The sequence below is a fragment of the Miscanthus floridulus genome, chromosome 9, assembly GCF_019320115.1.
Source record: "Miscanthus floridulus cultivar M001 chromosome 9, ASM1932011v1, whole genome shotgun sequence".
Classification (NCBI taxonomy): domain Eukaryota; kingdom Viridiplantae; phylum Streptophyta; class Magnoliopsida; order Poales; family Poaceae; genus Miscanthus; species Miscanthus floridulus.
The window spans coordinates 95,607,528-95,627,714 of NC_089588.1; the positions used below are offsets into that span (position 1 = coordinate 95,607,528).

The 20,187-nt window shown below is 46.7% G+C and overlaps 1 pseudogene; it reads left to right on the plus strand.

Annotated features, from left to right (window-relative positions):
* The first annotated feature begins 4,450 nt into the window (after nt 1–4,450).
* LOC136480339 (disease resistance protein RGA5-like) lies at nt 4,451–17,926 on the plus strand (annotated as a pseudogene).
* The last annotated feature ends 2,261 nt before the right edge of the window (nt 17,927–20,187 follow it).

The following is a 20,187-nucleotide window of genomic DNA, read 5'->3' on the forward strand; positions in this document are numbered from 1 at the left end:
TGCAAGTTGTCCACATCATCTTCCATAACTATCCACATCATCTTCCACTAATAACCATGTCGTCCAACTAACTTCTACATCTTAATGCAAGATATCCATGTCATCTCCACTAAGCGTAATTACTACTTTCAATATATAAGAAATATAGAAGGCATCGATATATTGCTATTTGTTTTTTATTGGATTCTTTCGTTGCCTTGCCCAATTTTGACAAAAATGGATGTAAGAACATGTAAAATTAACTAATACATGAAACAGTTTTGCGTACCTGAAATATCGAATATGGATGAGAATACAAGGATGGAATGAGAAGTTCCTCTCATGGGCTGGGAAAGAAATTATGATCAAGGCGGTTCCTCAGGCAATCCCGACTTTTGGTATGGGGTGTTTTGATTTGACCAAAGCCTTGTGTGACCAAATTAGTACCATGATTTGTCGGTTTTGGTGGAACCAACAAGAAGGCAAGCATAAAATCCACTGGCTAAGTGGGGACTGGCTGATGTTACCCATGGAGGAGGGAGGACTGGGTTTCAGAGATATACATGCTTTCAATCTAGCTATGCTTGCCAAGCAGGGCCGGGTGGCGGCTGTTGCACAATCCAGATTCACTGTGTGCTCGTGTGCTAAAGGCGAAGTACTTTGCTAATTCCTCAGTCCTAGATGCTAAACCAAAGTCAAACAAGTCCTACACTTGGCAAAGTATTCTGCGGGGTAAGTGATAAAAAAGGGTATGATATGGTGTGCTGGTGATGGCTACAATCTGAATGTTTGGAGGGATCCGTGGTTGCCGAGGGGTACCCTCATGAGACCTATCACACCAAGGGATGCGTGTCTCCTAACTCAAGTGGCCGAGCTGATCAACCCGGCGTCGGGAGAGTGGGACGTGTGCAGCTGGCGAAGGAAATTTTCTGGGAAGAGGATGCAGAGGTTATTTTAGCGCTGCCGTTGCATGAAGGCAGGGAGAATTTCATAGCCTGGCATTTCGATAATCATGGGAGATTTAGCATGCGTAGTGCTTACAAAGTATGCCGTGCTGATATTTTGCATGAAAGATGCCGTTTGGGAGCTCAATAAGGAGGCAGCCGAAATGCACCTGATCCAATTTGGAAGATGATCTGGCAGTTGAGTGTTACAAGCAAGGTGAAACATTTTATTTGGCGAATGGCTCATAACAGTCACCCTCTGAGAAGCAATCTTGTTCAGCGAGGAATGAAAATAGATTATAATTGCCCAATCTGTGGGGAAATCGGTGAAGATGGAGGGCACTTGTTCTTTAAATGCAGGCTAGCGAAGGAGATTTGGAGTCGTCTGAATTTGGACAGGGAAAGGGTGGCGTTGGCTGCTACTGTCCTGGTCCGGCATGCTGTGGAGATGATTCTAAAATCCAAAGAAGACTGCAAACTGCTAATGATCACGGCTATATGGATTATCTGGTCTGAACACAATCTTATCAAAGAGGAAGGTCGCAGAAGGAGTGCTAAACTTATTGAGCGAATTATCGGGCCAAAAGACAAGGCGAAGGAGGCCCACGAGGCTACCGCGGAGCCACCAACTTGAGGATCAAGGCACGCCAGAAATATCCGGAGCCAATGTATCTGGACGATAGCTTAGAATCAATCTACACGCGTTCCATGCAACAAACTGGGAATACAATATGTAGGAGCCGATCGCCCTTATTGTAACCCTACCCCCTCTGCCTATATAAAGATGGGTAGAGGCTTAGCGATTGGGGACCGGACCTATCTCATTCATCCACCTCGTAGCTAGAGTATAAACCCCTGTAATTGAGCACACGAATACAAGCAGAGCAGCAACACCAACTGGACTAGGGTATTACGCGCTACCACGGCATAAACCAGTATAAATCCTTGTGCCTTGTGTGTTACCATCGATTCATCTTGCGCAATCTAGTTGCTAAGCATTGCCGGAGCTAATTCATCCGACAACCTCCGACTTTGGTCCATGTTGGTCCTCAGATTTAAGGTTGTAAGAAGTGAAGCCAATATGTTGATGTGGTCCTCAGACAGGCCAGTCAGGCAGTTGAGGGGAGCGCCAACTGTACTATCTGTCATAGATATTTATCGTTGACAAGTAGATCAATGTTTTGTGTGCAGGGAATCAACAGGGAGGTAGCACACGTGATATATATTTATACTGGTTTTGGTACATGGTACCTTATGTCTAGTGGAGAATGCTTCTCTTGTATCATATGCTCGGGTGTATAGGGTTGCTGAGGGTATGTCTAGGGTTCCTAGCTATGAATGTCAAATTTCTCTAATAATGGGTTACCCCTACCTCCCCTTATATAGTACAGAGGATAGGGTTAAGGATGGAATGCCATGTGATGTGAATCTACGAATTCCTAGTTTGGATGCCAGCCTTCGTTGGCCACACCTCAGATGCGGCAGCGCCACACTTGTGGCGGAGAAAATCATCGCCACAACCTGTGGCGAGAATAAAGAAGAGATTGTTGTATAGAGACTTGTGGCTGCCTATTATTAGTCAACAACCAAACGGTAGCCAGGACTGTTGTGGCAGCCATGCACTTGTGGCGTGGGGTCAACCAAACAGAAGTCTAGATGGGGATCGCCCTCCAGCACCCTGTCCCTGTAGGTACGTATGTTCAGGGACCTGAATGACACCGTCTGCCAAGTTTATGGACCGACAGATATCACTATTGAAGTTCAGGGACCTGAATGACACCGTCGACCAAGTTTAGGGACCGACGGTGAATTTTACTCAATGTCGAATTTCTCTAATAATGGGTTACCCCTACCTCCCCTTATATAGTATAGGGGATAGGGTTAAGGATGGAATGCTGAGTGATGCGAATTTACGGATTCCTAGTTTGGTACAAGGCAATCTTATCGAACTGATTTACTTGGTTCTCAAGGCTATCTAGCCGATATATATTCCTACGCCCCGTTCGCTGGTCTGAAACTTAGCTGAAACTGGCTAAAAAACACTGTTCCGGCTGAATTGTTGTGAGAGAAAAACACTGTTCCGGCTGAAAAAGAAGCCGAACAAGCCGAATATGGGATAAGCCGAACAAGCCATAGTTTGCATGTGTTGTAACTCCTGTTGTTTGAAATTTCGGTTGCGCTCCTTCTCGATGTTCCAGTAAACATATAGTATCGGACTATGTTTTTTTGCCTTCAGGAGATGTCGCTCCACACTTTTTCCCGTATTTGTAAATAGAACCGTATGTCTTCCGGGATGTTGTGGAGCTGTGATATTTATATCTATCCAATTCCTAATTATGGACTACACCTCTTTAGTAAAATGACACTGTTTGCACAGGTGTACATCGGTTAATTTCCGAGTCATTCTTGCGTGTTGCCATTATTGCATTCTTATTACTAGGGTGTTGGTTAGATCTAGTATTCCACAAGTCATAATCCAACGTATACTACTCACCCAACTATGGCCTTGTGTAGATCCAGGTATAAAGTTTTGGTAGGTTATATCGGGTGTTATATAGGGGTGTCGCATGAGGCGTTCGGATACTAATAAAAAAATAAATTACAGAATCCATCAGTAAACCGCGAGACGAATTTATTAATCCTAATTAATCCATCATTAGCACATGTGTTACTGTAGCACTTTATTGTCAAATCATGAACTAATTAGGCTTAAAAGATTCATCTCGCAAAGTTGTCGCAATCTGTGTAATTAGTTATTTTTTAGTCTATATTTAATACTCGATGCATGTGTTCAAACATTTGATAGTATAGGGTGTAAAGTTTTGAGGGAGAAACTAAAAAGGCCTATGTTAGATGCCTCAGTGTGCCGTCGTCTGATCACAGTCGGTGGTGGTGGCCACTGCATTCACCCCCATCAATAATGTACTGATGCGGGACGGGACGACCAAAACACATGGTGGAGGTGGTGCTGCGCTGCTAGAGCTAGAGCTTAGAGACCAATCTATGGTGTACGTAGGGACGAAAACGGATCGGATACGGACGGATATCACCGATATTATATTTATTTTTATATTTCTGTCCGGATTCGGATTCGAATACGGATAGTGTCAACTATGTCGGATATGATACGATTGGATATCGACGTCATAAATATGCGATTTGAGTATTCGGATACGAATACGGTATCGGATGTTGGATATCCGGACTTGGATACGGACAGATCTCAACCTCTCTAAACGGATGCGGTTTCGAATACGGTCGGAAAATATCCGTACCGTTTTCATCCCTAGGTGTACGTACTACCATGGATCCGCCATCCACGCGCAGGTGCAGACAGAGCACATGGAGAGAAGTGAAGTCTAGATGGGGATCGCGCACCAGCACCCTGTCCCTGTACGTACGTACAGGACAGCTACCGTAGGCTCGTGTCCGATCGTGGAAGGCTGCTTGCTTGCTTGCAGTGGTACGTACGGTGGTGGTCAGCTTGTGTCGCTCACTTGACTGCCAGCTTCTCCCACCCCTTTAATTTCACGGGCCCTCTCATGCATGCCGCCCATCGCCCATCCATGCCGTTCACACTCGATCGCTCGCAGGCGCAGCGCGTCTTGTACAGTTCTACATATGTAGCTATCAGCGCGGAGGTGCCGTGCCTTCTGTGAACTAATGCTGATTTCCTGCTACGCATCCTTGTTTTCTCGACTATAAGAAAGGGCTCCCTGCAAGCAGCTGCAGATATGATCCAACTCGACTCGCCCTGCGTGCTTCCTTCCCCGGCCGGCCCTTTCAGGCGCACCTTCGATGAATCCTGCTAGCCACTGTATTTGAAGGTAAGCTAGTGCACCCATTCCCTGCCGGCTTGTCATCCTCTTTCAGGAGCACTTTTGATCGAATTTCTTGCTCGAGCTATATATAATATTAGGATCTAAACATTATTTTTCATCGGTTCTTTAAGTTGCAAACGTGCCCATGTGTTGCAATGGAATCTAACACGTATAAGAATCGGATTCCATATCATCACTAGGCGGGAGTTGTTCTATCTCATGTGAGCGTAGGTTTAGAGTCTAGGTTACATACAAAATATGGAGAGTACGACTTAATATGTATTAGAATCCGACCCTATAGCTACTACCACAATCCAGAATTATCTTAAGTGCCCAAAACCGTGAGAAAAGGGCCTAACCCGCCAATGGAATAATCCTTGGCCACAAACCGTCAAGCAAACTCCGTCGAAGATAGAAGACAAGGGAAATTAGTTTCCTAGGCGGTTTTGGCACTCAAGGATGATTTTCTTTGATCCTAGTTGTCAAGGAAACTAGAACCATACTTAATTTGCCAAAGGGACGAGAAAATGTTGCAACCATCAAGTAATTTAGTTTTCAGGAGGGCCAGCAACCTTCAAGGAATCATTCATAACCGTCAAGGAAATTAGTTTTCTTGAGGGCCATCAACCTCCAAAGAAATATAGAGGAATAGCAAAATTAAAACCATAAATCAATGAAAGCTGCGCCTCCTGGGATTCAAATCGAACCTATGACCTATAATGCTTTAATTGTTTTAAATGAAAAGCACTTACCACTACACCTCAATGTAACTTGTGACTAAGTAATTTTTTTCTTTTGTATTCACTTTGTTGAATCTTGTAATGAATATTTGAGAATTTCCTTAGGGGTTTCAAATTGCACTCAGGAAAATATGAATTATCTTGGCGGTTTTGAATAGCACTCAAGAAAATACGAATTACCTTGGCGGTTTCGAATAACACCCGAGGAAATGAGCAATTACCTTGGTGGTTTGCAATAACAGTCAAGGAAACATGGAATTGCCTTGATGGTTTGGTTCAACACTCAAGAATATCCATTTCCTTGGAGATCTATGTCTGTAGCCAAGGGAACTACACTTTGCTTGGCCGTTTTGTTTTGGCCCTCATGGAAATCTTTAGCACTTAAAGTAATTCAGGATTGTGGTAGAAAAACGTGATGGAAGAAACTCTCTACTATCCGCATAGTTGAGGAGAGGTATATAGAAAAAATAGTATAAAAAAATTAACTCTTTGATATTAACGAGACACGTTTGAAAAGCGGGACGGAAGAAAGTCTCCACTTCTCGGGGTGGACGAAAAATAGAAGAAAATTTTAGCTCTTTAATATTAGGTATATATAGATAAATATTATGTGTATATATATAGATTTTTTTTGTTCCCTTAATGCCTACTCCATCCGTCCTGAAATATAGTGCATTATAGTCATTCTCAAACAAAATAAGGGAGAGTGTAATGGATGCATGTACCCCTCACTTATCTTCCTAATCTATTGAAATCTGATTCTATTCCCCATGATTAAAGGGTGAACTCTCGGTCTCCTTATACAAAATATAGAAAGTACATGATTTACTTTCCATATACAAAATAATCACGTATTTTTATTTAAGTAAACATTATCTTCTTGTTCCCCAATTGCACTATATTTCAGGACAAATTTTAAATACCAGAATACACTATATTTCAGGACAGAGGGAGTACGTTCAACTTTTTCCCACCGTTCATCTCTATGTGTCGGATTTTCTTTTCTTCAGGTTTCGTGTTCCACTCAGTTACGTCCAGTAATTTCTTTCCGTGTTCCGTTCGGTTAGGTCCGGTAATGGCGCCTGCTTCGAGTTTGTTCCCTTAACAACCGTGTTGCATCCGATTTTCTATTGGATTCAGAAGCAATTTTTTATCTGATTTCTACCATCCACACAAGTAGTTTGGAAGGGCCGGACCAAAAATAGACATAAATTTTAGCTCTTTAATATAGAATTTGTTTATTTACCACAAGATCAAGGTACTACATAGTATACTGTACAGGTGGTCATGTTCTACCCTGACGTCTCGTCTCTGATGTTTTTTTTTGAATAATTTTTTATTCGTTTCCATAATTGACTCTCAGTGTAAACCGAATTGAATAAAGGTGTCTATGTTTTACATCCCCAGAGTCCCGATTCAGGGATTTTTTTTGCTAATTATTTTTCTTAATTCGTCCCCATATGTAAAATTGGTTGTGCACCGGGTGCCATAAATGTGTTCCTGTTTTACACTGGTTTCGCGTTGTGAGTAGTGTTTTAACTAATCAATGATTTATTCATTTCCATATGTAATAACTCCAGACATGGTGAGTAGATGCATTTCTCATCATTTGGAAGAAAAAAAATACTTACCATTTTGAGTTGAAACAGAAACATCTTACTTAGCTTCGAACAAATTCTAGGTTCAAGTCTTTATTATCTGGGTCGCTCTTATCCTGGCCATACTGCAGCATAACAAGCTGGTCGTGCTCTGTGTCTTAGCCGACCATCGATGCAACTCCTCTGCAGCTCCTCCCACGGCAACCTTGGTGAGTTGAAGTTTTTTCTTTGGGAGAACAGTCCTAACTCTTAAGTATGTTTCTACTTTGAGCTGAAACAGGAACATCTTACTTAGCTCTGAACCAATTTTATTAATTAGGTTCAAGTCTTTGTTGTTGAACTGTAAACATTTTTCCTTACTCTTTTTTTTTCAGATCGGTCGAACTTGACAGTTCTTTTACTTATTTCAGTTTGATCTGTTGTTGCATCCCCATGAGGCCATAACACACTACTACTCTGCAGCCAATCAGATTACAAGCAGAGTGATTGATTAATCTTGAGAGCCCGTGAGTATGGACCTGGTCTCCGGTGCGTTGGGCTTGCTCCCCTCCAAGCTGCTGGAGCTGCTCAAGGACGAGTACAAGTTCCAGAAGGGCGTCAAGAAACAAGTCCAGTCCATGTCCCGAGAGCTTGAGAGCATGCATGTCGCCCTCCACAAGGTGGCGGCAGTGCCATGGGACCAGCTCGATGAGCAGGTCAAGGTCTGGGCGCGCGAGGTCCGGGAAGCATCCTACGACATGGAAGATATAGTCGACACCTTCATCGTTTGTGTCGACGGCCAAGAGCAGGCTGATCCGAGCAGGCTCAAGCTCGCCATGAAGAAGATGGGAGACCTGTTCAGCAAGGGCAAAGCTCGCCGAGAGATTTCTTGTGCCATCGAAGACATGAGGAAGCAACTTCAGGAAGTGGCCGAGCGTCGTGCCAGGTACAGGGTCGATGATGTTGTTGCCAAACCTTCTGCCACAACAAGTATTGATCCACGCCTCTCGGCTCTCTACACAAAAGTGTCACAGCACGTTGGCATCGAAGAGCCAAGGGATAAGGTCATAAAAATGCTGACAGATGAGGAAGACATGGAGACCAAGATAGTTTCTAGGGGCAATTATGTATTTGGCACTCGAACAAATCAGTCTTCTTTATTTAGCACTAAAAATTTTGAACTTTCTTATTTGGCATCGACTTAAATTTTTCTTCTGTAAATGGCACTACCGTCCATTTAAAGCATCCATCCGTCAGTTGACTGCGTTGACCCGTCATGTTTCTTTTGGAAGTACCAAAATGCCCCCGGTGGCTCGTCTCCTGCCCAGGAGCTCGTGGACTCGCGAGGCAAGTGTGCAGGCCGCCGGCGAGGTGCTCCACCGTAGCTCGCTGCTCCTCGCGGCTGGACGCACGCTCTGCGCCACCGTTCGGCCCACCGCCCTCTGGGCCAACGCGCACACGTCGACCCTCGCACACGCGCCGCGCCACCGTTCGCACAGACCCGCACCGGGGCTCGCACCTCCGCTCCGCTTGGCCCGCGCTCCACCGCTCCGGTTGTCAAGCACGAGGCACTCACTAGCTAGCACCCGTACGTGCTAAGTGGTGGAGACTGGAGATCGACAGGAGCCAGGGGCAGCCGAGGCCCGAGGAGGCCGCAAGGTGAGGACCTATATGTGCAGGGCCAGACTATCAAGTAGGACGATGTGCTCGAGGTATCAGGCGAGCTGGCCACCGGTGCATCCGCGCGTTGTTCCCTAGGGCCCGAGACGCCGCGCTGCTGTTGGCCATGGAGCAGTCTGTGCTTGACTGCTCGGCGGGAGGCAGAACCGCCCAGATTGCGGGCCCTGTCGCCGACGCCGGCGCCACCGTCGTCGAGACCTCGCCGCGCAGCGCCGGTGCTCCCTCCTGGCCACATCTGGCCTCGCCGCGGAGGCACCGGTGCTCCCTTGTGGCCGCACCTGGCACCACACCTCCTCGTGGCCGCGCCTGGCCGGGCGGGTCCGTGCCCACGGCTCCTGCGTGCTCGTCAACGGTGGCGACCGACAGCGGTCCGAAGGGGGCGCGTCCTTCCTGCAGCGCATAGCACACAAGCACAGGCGTGGCGGTATGGGCGGCAGTGGCATGGGCAGCCCTCATGCGTGCTCTGTGTACCCCGATGTCGTGCCCTGTGTGCCCCGATGCCGTGTCCTGTGTGTTCGTCGCCGTGCCTTTGTGTGCCTCGACGCATGGCGGAGCTCGCGCCGGACTCGGCAGATCGAGGCGCGGGGGATGCGCTAGGAGTCCCTCGCCTGCCAACGCTGGCCCCAGCTCGCAGCGCGGGGGGCGCGGCAGGGCGGTCTCGCCCGCCGACGCTAGTGCCAGGCCGCGACGCGGGGGACGCGACGGGGCGAGCTCCGCGATGGCCGTTCATGCGCAGCGTGCGTCTCGGCGAGGAGGAGGACGTCGTCGAGCCGCTTCTCTGTCCAGAGATGACGCGATGGCGCTGGAGCTCAACGCGACGCTGGTCATGTGGCTCCGGGCGTGGGACGAGCGGCGGCTATACTGCACAAAACATGGCCTCTCCTGCGCGCAGCAGTAGCTCGTGGCTTGGGCGGCGTGCGGAGGACGCGGCCAGGGCGGCGTGCGGAGGACGCGGTCGGCGTGCTGCTGCTGCTCGCTCGCATGACTGTGCTGCATGACGTCGGAGCTCCCAGACCAACGTGCTGCTTGCCCGCATGGCCATGTGGCCGCCGCGGCGGCGGATCGCCAGCTCGCCCGCTCCACGCCGTCCGCGTGCTCCGTGCGCCGCCCAGTTCACCCGCTTCGCGCCGGCCGCGTCCTCGGCGCGCCGCCTAGGCCGCGAGCTCCGTGCGCCGCCAATGGCGAGCAGCAGCAGCAGCATGTCGGGCGAGCTTCGCGACGGCAGTCGATGGCGAGCAGCAGCAGCACGTCGGGAGAGCAGCAGCAGCAGCACGTCGGGCGAGCTCTGTGAAGACAGCGTGCTCTGCGCACCGCGCGCCCAGGCCGTGAGCTCCCCGGCTGCGAGCTCCGCGCGCCGCGTGCGCTTGGCGTCAAACGCCAGCCGAGCCATGCACGGTGTGCTCTGCTCTTGAGCCATGATGTTACGATGACGGCATATACTCTCCTTTTCTTTTAGAAAACTAAAAGATAAATACCTTGAAAATATAAGTTACGTATTTCAACCGGCAGCCATCCTGAGCCATGCATCCTTGATCTATGGCCGAGATGAAAGGAAGAGTTAGGGGCATTATCTGTACCTGCTATAACCAAATTGAAATTTATTAATTATTTATTTGCAGTCTTCAATTATCAAAAATCCACATTTTAGTTCAAAGTATATTTATGATTTTCTTATTTGACAACTTGTCTATTTATTTTTTCCCTATTTAGCACCATGGATTTTTGCTATAATCAAGGGCATTTATGTCATCTTGCTATCCACTTGACACCGTTACTGGTCTAAACTGACGGCAGTGCCATTTACGAAAGAAAATTTCAACTCGATGCTAGATAAGGAAGTTCAAATTTTCTAGTGCCAAATATGAAAGACCGATTTGTTTTAGTGCCAAATACATAATTCTCTCTAGTTTCTATTGTTGGGTTTGGAGGGTTAGGCAAAACTACTCTTGCTAGAGCTGTGTATGAGAATCTGACAGATGATGTCCGTTCCAAAGCTTTTGTTCCTGTCGGCCAGAGTCCAGTTTTGAAGAAAGTGTTAAAGGACATTCTCATTGGTCTTGACAAGTGGCATTATACGAAGGAAATCAATTTAAATATATTTGATGAAAGGCAGCTAATTGATGAACTTCGGGAATTCCTCAAGGATAAGAGGTAGTCATATTCTTACTGAGAGCCTTTCAATTAAGATTCGCAAGTTGAACAATCATTTGATAAATCTATATATAACCTACTGAGTGAATCTATTTTTTTTAACAAATACTGACTGTATCTATTACAATTAAATATTTTAGTTTTCATTTCTTTTTGTTCTTAATATCTAATCCCCGGATTGAATTTTCCAATGTTTTTCCTCTATCAACTCTTTTTGTCATCTTGAATGAGTTATTATATATTTTTCATGTAACTATAAATATGACTCCTTCATTTCTATGCATATAGGTATTTCATTGTTATTGATGACATATGGGATGTATCATCATGGAACATAGTAAGATGTGCTCTAAACAACAACAGCTTGGGAAGCAAAATAGTCATAACTACCCGGAAGCATGACGTACGTTGCTGAGAAAGTTGGTTGTTCTTATAACATGCACTACCGGACAGAGCATCTTTGCCGAGGGCCTGTCCCTTTGCCGAGGGCAAATAATCGGGCACTCGGCAAAGAGTCTTTGCCGAGGGAGACTCTTTGCCGAGGGCTAGACCCTCGGCAAAGACAAGCACACGGCAACAATAATTATTTGCCGAGGGCTAAACCCTCGGCAAAGGGCCAGCCCTCGGCAACACCGCCTGACACGATGTCCGTCTTCTACCGTCAATCTTTGCCGAGGGCATCACCGTTAGGCCCTCGGCAAAGACTTTTTAACCGTTTTTGCAATTTTTTTTAAAAAATCCTTTGCCGAGCGCCCTGTGACCTGGCGCTCGGCAAAGACAGTCTTTGCCGAGTGTCAAGGTTGGCACTCGGCAAATTAAAAAAAAAGTTTTTGTTTTTTTCTCCCCATTTTTTCCTGGGCCTTGCTACAGTAATTGAAACTCCATTTCAAAATTTGGGACAATTTTGAGTTTTTTTACTATATTTCCTTAATTATTTTTGTTTCATTAAATTTTTTCGACTATTTCAAATTTGAACTGCATGTACATGAAATAATGGAATTTGGTCATTCAAAAAATGGTATTCATGATGTTTGGCGTATGTTGAGGCCGTATCCAGGAACTCGCATGAAATTACGAGCATCTTGTTGTCGTAACATGGCGATGTACTTGCGGTAAAAGTGTATTTAAATTATATAAAATCCAAACGAAGTCCGAAAATCACGAAACTTGTCGAGGTGTCTTGTTATCGCATGTGGAGGCCGTGGTAAAAAATTGAGAAAGTTTGAAGCAAGTTGTGACGTCGGATGCCTAAAAGCCAAACATGACACCCTTCTTTCTCGGGGTGCGGGTGCGAGGAGGCCTGATTTCATTTCTTGGTTCAAACAAAAGGTAATGTCCAATTTAGCTCCCACGTTCCATATTCCAAGTTTCTCGTTCGTTCGATTAATATAACGACCTATCATGCTTGAGCTTGCAGGCCCAGACTGACTCGTCCATGAGTGAGGAGTTGAGACAGGTTGCAGGCGGCTATGACGTTAGGGTGCAGTCATTTACCGGTTATGACGTGAACGGATATCGCTTCCACACAACAAGATATGAGCAGACTCGGCCCAAACGGAAAACCACAAATAGCGGAGTTTGCACGCCCGGCACTAATGGCCTCGACTATCATGGTAGAGTTGAGGAAATATATGAACTCTCATTTCATGGTCACAAACATAAACCTGTCGTGTTCAAATACCACTGGTTTAATCCTCGAGAAACGAGACGGACCCTCATCTTGGGCTAGTCGAGATTCGAGAAGATTACGTCTATCCAGGAAAAGATGTCTACATTATGGCTCAACAGGCCGTGCAGGTGTATTATACGCGATATGCCAACCAAGACAAAGCGGATCTTAAGGGTTGGGCTATTGTGCACCAGGTGTCTCCACACGGTAAACTACCTGCCCCAAACGATGACGATTACAACTTCAACGCAAACACATATGATGGACAGTTCTTTCAAGAAGATGGGCTACCAGGCATGTTTGAGATAGTCTTACCCGAAGCGATCGAAATGGAAGTAGAAAACGAAACGGGGGATGACGAGGTTGATGGAGATGTGGTGCAAAATGCCAAGGACATAGAAATGCTTGACCGATTAAGGCTAGGCAATGACAACGAAGACAACATAGAACCTTCAGATAGTGTTGCCCATTTGGACAATTTTGACAGTGATGACGACACCTATGATCCTAATCATGAAGATTATTCCTAATACATGTAATACTACGTTTGTTTTAGTTTGTGTTTTCTTTATTTATTTTGAATCTATTTCTAATATATATACTAATAAGTCTTGTTCATTCTTTGTGATTGCAGGTGATGGCGAGCAGCCGTCCACGACGTGAGACGGCCTCCCTTTATGGGAGACCACGCCCTCCCGTTTCAGATGAGGGGTCGGGGTTAGGGGTAGCGTCCACAGGAGGTCAGAGGAGGAGGACCAGGGTCAGCAGGAGGCAGCGGACTCCTTCCCCGCCACCTTCAGACGAGGTGATGGAGGAGGAGCACGTGACGACCACGCCCGAGGACGAGGTCGAGGACGTCCGACAGACCCAGGACGAAGCAGCCGAGGACGAGGCCGCCGAGGGCGAGGCCACCGAGGGCGACAGTTCCGCTACCCCGACTGTCTACCAGCGAGGTCCCGCGAGCCTCCCTCAGCCTCCACTTCCTCACAACCGGGCACTGATTCGCCCTATGGCAAAGAGGTAAGTAACTATAGATGTTATCACAACTACTTCATATGGTAATGTTGGAAATCAAAAGAGGAACTGATAAATTTTCTTAATCACTTGTGCAGGGCCTGGTTGGTTTTGTCGGGTACTTCTGCACGCTCCCCCGCGAGCATCCTTGGTGTTTTGTGCAGGAAATGGTACCCCGGCCTTGTGAACGTGTCCGAGGATGTGCAGGAGCCGGCTTACACGTGGGACAGGTACCAGTTGGCCCCTGATGACATGTACCGCAACAAGTAGGAGCGGGTACTGGCGGAGTTTTGGGTAAGTCTCTCTCGCACAACATTTTCATTGGGCAAGTCTTTTATTGAAATAATGAATGGATACATCGGTTTTGTATACATATGTATTTCATGCCGGAAGAAGGACTTGAGGCCCTGGCGGATCAGGCGGCTGCCGCCGCCTGTAGGAAGTATGTCACCGACATGCACCACGAGGCGCGCGTGCAGGCCCACAGAGACTACTACGCCATGGTGTTGAAGCAGTCCATCAGCAAGCCTGATGCAAGACAGGTGGAGCTGTCCCGGGCCCAGTACCTTGAGGTAGACGAAAAACATTAATAATGATTCGTTTTGAGATTAAGTCGGTTTAATTTTATCTTTTTCTATGTCAAATAATCGATGACTTGTAGGTGGTTCCCTGGTGGTGCCGATCCCACTCCTTGTGCTGGGAGATGATCATGGATAGGTGGTTGTCCAACGACTTTGCTGAGAACCACGCGAGGCAGCGGGACCAGCGTCTGCTGAGGAGAGGTGCTACTCACCATCAAGGCAGCCGCAGCCTCCCGGCCTACAAACAAGCATATGTAGGTGATTTCTTTTATCTTATTTGACGCTGAGTTCTGCCTTATTTCTCACCATCTTGCCGTCTTACTCGCAGGAGGCTGCACACCCGGGCGTGGAGGTCTCGGAGTTCTCTGCGTGGGCTATGTCCTACGTGGGCAGGGCGTCTTCCTCTGTCTCCTTCGACCCATCTGTCCCGCGCGAGGTGTATTCCGACCCGACCGTGCACACTAAGGTCCAAGAGTACACCTCAAAGGTGAGGGAGGTCCATGGGGAAGATTACGATGTGCGCAGTGAGCCCATTGATGCAGAGACAATCATGAGGCTAGGAGGAGGCAAGAAGCATGGGCGGTTGTGGATTGCAGACGGCGCCATCGACTCCACCACTGTTCCCTCTCTCGATGTGCTCCGAGCACGGAGCACGAGCTCCAGCCAGCCCATACGCCCACGGCCTAGTCCGTCACTGCAGCGGGTCGACGCTCTCAAGGTACGTCCTGTTTTACTCGTCGTACGTTCATCTTTGCACACCTAAGTTACATTTGCATTACTGAAACATTGAAGTTTGTATTGCAGGCCGAGTTGCAGGCCCAGAAGCTCGTGGTCGAGGTTCAGAGCGCGCAACTGCAGGCCCAGAGGGAAGCGTTCGCGGCCCAGGAGAGGAGGATGCAAGAAATGGAGGCCTTCATGCGGAGTGTCCAGCAAGGGAGTGTACCTTTGCCGTTGGCAGCACCTCCACCGCCTACTCCTACAGCCACTCCTGTAAGTATGAAAATTCACTCTTACTAGATGCTTCCTTGACATACAACCATGGTTGACATACAAACTTACTAGATGCTTGACATAGAAACTTACTAGATGCTTGACATAGAAACTTACTACATGTTTGCACTAGCTATGACATACACCAATGCTTCACATAGAAACTTACTAGATGAATCTCACACATGCAACCTCTTATCCTTTTTGCAGCTTCCGTCGGCGGGTTCGAATAACCCCGCTAATGCGTCACCGAATGAACCATCGTGTCATAGGCCGCTTTTTTGAGGAGTTGTGCTTCGTCATGTGCTTGGACTTGAGCTTCACTTGTGGTTGTGACTTGTGCTTTGACTTGATGGACTGTGTTTGTGAATTTATGACTGGTGGTTGTGATATTTGACTTGTGGTTGCGATATGTTGTTATTTGAGTTGTGGTTGTGATATAATGTGTGAAAATGGTTTCGTTGTGATATATATGTGATTATTGTGATGTTTGTGATATATATGTGACATGTGATATATATTTGAACTGTTTGTGTCAGTGGAATGCAAAAAACAAAAAAAAAATTGCTGTTTCGGTTGATTTGCTGAGTGCAATGGTCATAACACTCGGTAAAGCTGAGAAACTTTGCCGAGTGCCAGGACATTGCACTCGGCAAAGATTTTTTTTTAAAAAAAAGCAAAAAATCTTTGTCGAGTGCCAAGCTGGGGAGGCACTCGGCAAAGAGTTTTTTAAAAAAAATAAAAAATGTCTTTGCCGAGTGCCTTGCCGCCGTGGCACTCGGCAAAGAGTTTTTGAAAAAAAATAAAAAATGTCTTTGCCGAGTGCCCAAACTGTCGGCACTCGGCAAAGACGCCGTCAACGGAGCAGCGCCGTTGACGGCTGCTTTTCTTTGCCGAGCGCCGCCGTTGGCCCTCGGAAAATGCTTTGCCGAGTGCCCGACAACTGGCCCTCGGCAAAGAGCCTCTTTGCCGTTAAATTTTTTTCCGAGGGCTCTTTACCGAGGGCGGCGCTCGGCAAAGCCTTTGCCGAGGGCTTTTAGGCCTTTGCCGAGTGCCCTGGGCCCTCGGCAAAGATGCTCTGTCCGGTAGTGATGGAGCCCCTTCCACACAAGAGTTCTAAAGTCTTATTCTACGGAAGAATATTTGGCTCTGAAGACAAGTGTCCCAAACAATTTGTGGAAGTATCTGAAAAAATAATTAAGAAATGTGGAGGTGTGCCATTAGCTATCATTACCACATCAGGTTTATTAGCAAATAAGTTAGGAAACATAAAAGGGTGGTATGACTTGTGTGACTCTATAGGTTTGGGACTTGCAAAGAATCATGAGATAGAAGATATGAGAAAGATATTATCTCTCAGCTGCTATGATTTACCAGCTCATCTAAAGACCTGTTTATTATATTTAAGTATATTTCCAGAAGACTACGAAATCTGGAGTAACTGGCTGATATGGAGGTGGATAGCTGAAGATTTTCTTTCACCTAGAGAAGGGGGCCAAAGTTTATTTGAGCTTGGAGTGAGTTACTTTTATGAGCTTCTAAATAGAGGCCTAATCCAGGTAGCAAAGGGTCATAAGCAAGGTTTTATGCTTGAGTCTTGTCGAGTTCATGATATGGTCCTTGACCTCATTTGTTCCATATCAAGAGAAGAGAGTTTTGTTGCAACAATACAAGGTGATGCCAAGCAAAACACACATTTTTCGGGAAGCAAGGTACACAGGTTGTCCCTCCAAAATACTACTTGGCCTACGATGGACATGTCAAAACTAAGGTCACTTTCTATCTTCAATGGTGTTATAATTAATTCAATGACATCCTTTTCATGTTACCCTCTTCTTCGTGTATTGGATCTAGAAGACTGCAACCTTAGGGACCTTCCAAGTTTGAGTTTTGTCAAGAACTTACTTCACCTAAGGTATCTGGGGCTAAGAAATTCTGCTTATGCTGGTGAGCTCCCATTAGAGATAGGGAAGCTACAGCTTTTGCAGACGTTGAACTTGTGGGGAACTTTTATAGAAAAATTGCCATCGAGTATTGTTGGGCTAAGACGACTGATGTTCCTGGATCTTAATCTTATACGTCTGCCAAATGGATTGAGGAATCTGACAACCTTCGAAGTGCTACTGAATGCAATTATTGATTCTGCGCACATTGCGGAAGAGCTAGGCCATTGGACGCAGCTGAGGATCCTTTCTGTTGAGCTAGAATTGGGCAACGAAACAAGATGTGATGAGGGCATTTGCAAAGCTTTAGTGGAGTCCCTAGGCAAACTGGAAAAAATCGAAAAAATGGGAGTAGACTCAGACGCCGGAGTGATGAATCTTGAAGGCTCGCTGTTGTCCCTAGGCAACCTGTCCTATCTTCGTATTGGTCAAACTAGTCTGTTGCCAACATGGATTAATCCTGGATCGCTTCTCCTCCTATCCTGCCTGAAAATTACAGTGGCTCAGGTGCGAAGGGAGGACATCCATGTCCTCGGGATGCTGCGGGCTCTTTGTTTTCAGGAAGTGAGTGTGTTTCATGATGATGATGATGATGACATACAAGTGCTGGAAAGGTTCATGGTTGGCCCTGATGCCTTCCCATGTGCAAGAGACTGCAGATTCTATGGTTTTCTGATGGTGCCGTCTATGTTCCCACGAGGAGCTATGCCCATGCTTGAAAATTTCAGTTTTTGTATCCGCACAGAGGCTTTTGCTGAAGGTGAATTCACTACTGATGACCTGGCCTTGGGTCATCTACCGTCTCTTCAAAGTGTGTCTGTTCGTCACAACTGTTGAAAGGAAGAGAGCAGCGGCGAAGAGGAGGTGGTAATGGAATTGGAAGAGAGCAGCGGCGAAGAGGAGGAGGTAGTGGAAGTGGAAGAGAGCAGCGGCGAAGAGGAGGTGGTAATGGAAGTGGAAGAGAGCAATGGCGAAGAGGAGGTGGTAGTGGAAGTGGAACAGAGAAGCGGCGAAGCGGAGGTGGTAATGGAAGTGGAAGAGAGCAATGGCGAAGAGGAGGTGGTAATAAAGGAAGTGAAAGAGAAGATGAGGCACGAGGCGGATGTCCACCCCAACCACCCTTCCATTGATATCAAGGCATATTCAATATGGGAACTATAGAAACCGATTGGATTGGGTTCGGCGTGTCCCTGTCTTGGATGCATGTGCGTACTCCTCCTTTCTTCTCCTGCATATATGCATCTTCGACACATGAGTTGTTCACGTACTGTATGTCTGCATTCGTTCTTGTTTTGAGTAGCAGTTCTGATATGTAGTCTCTAATTTGAGCAAATTAATCTACGGCGGGGTATTCTCTTGTTTGCAGGTGGCAAAAACATCGTGTGCGTGCCCAGGGTATCCTCTGCCTCAGGATGCCCATGGAGAAGTGGAACGTACAAGCTGCGGATGTCCACCCCAACTGCCCTTCCATTCATACTACTCATGGTTATCAATAATGGCTCGCCTGATTGATTGGATTGGATTCGACGTGTCCCTAACTGGAGGGAATCAATGTATGTACTCAATCAATCCTCCTTTGTTCTTCCACCGAATGCATCTTCTTCTGCTGTTAGCCCACTCGTGTCATGAGTTGTTCGCAGAATGCATGGATGTTTTCCGGCCGTAGCAGTTGTGAGTATAGTCTCTTATTGGTGCAAATCATTCTACTTCTACAGCATGCCTTTTTCTTTTGTTGTGCAGGAGAAATGCTACCAATATTGGCATGTGATTGAAAACATAGTCTCCATGCATCTACAAGCAGCCCAGGGCGTCCATGGCCACGCCTGTCACTACCGGAGATGACTTCTTTACCGAGTGTCCCAGACTTTGCCGAGTGCTTTTTATCGGGCGCTCGACAAAGAGGCTATTTGCCGAGTGCCAGCGAGAAAGCACTCGGCAAACAACTAGCACTCGGCAAAGAGGTGGTTTGCCGAGTGCCGAGCACTCGGCAAATAAAAACACTCGGCAAAGACCAGGTTTGCCGAGTCTTGGGCACTCGGCAAACCAGAACACTCGGCAAACGTCCGGCAGCCGCCGTTAACCCTTTGCCGAGTGTCTTCTTCTGACACTCGGCAAAGCGGTGATTTGCCAAGTGTCATTTTTTGACACTCGGCAAACCATATTTTTTCACTTTTGACATCCAAACTTTTTCTGCAGTCCTCATACAATACCTGGTACTCCATGTTCCAATGTGGCACATTTCTCAAACTTTTTCTATATTTCTTTAATTTATTTCATTTAATTGAATTTTCTTGGATAATTCAAATTATAACTGCTAGTCATTCGAATAATGAAAAAATGAATGGAAAAATGCTATTCATGTTATTTAGTATAATGTGAGGCCGTGTCTAGGAACAAACCACCAATTTCGAACATCTTGTTCACGAAACATGACCATGAACCTGCGGTCGAGTTGTTTTTAAATTCTATAAAAAACAAATGAAGTCCAAAAATCATGAAACTTGTCCGGATGTCATGATATCATATGTGGAGGCTGTGATAAAAATTTGAGAAGGTTTCGCGCAAGTTGTCACGTACGATGCTTGCAAACTGAAGAATCTCCGAAGAAGTTTCATGATTTCGTGAAGAGGCCAACGAGGCCGGAGGAGGAGGAGAAAGAGCGGAGGAGGAGGAAGAAGGAGGAAGGAGGAAGAGAAGGAAGAGGAAGAAGGAATAAGGAGGAAGAAGGAGGAGGAGGAGGCACCCCGGCCGCCGTTACCACGTCCCCAGCGCTTCCCCAACCGTCGCCTTGTCCACCAGCGCCCTAGCCCCTTCACCACTGCCACCCTACGACACCCACTAGGTATGCCCTACCATCGTCGTCGTCGTAGTATTACTAGTAGTTGCGGTAGTAGTAGTGGTAGAGTAGCAGTGGTGGTAGTCGTAGGTAGGAGTCGTAGGAGTGGTTGTGACATTGTTATATATATGTGGTTGGATATAATCTTGTACATGTCTGCCATCGTGTCGTCCATATATATGTGCATGTCGGCCATCGTGCCGTTTGTTTTCTTGTAGGTTTTGGAAACCTCACCGTACAGGGGAGGTGCTACCGAAATTTT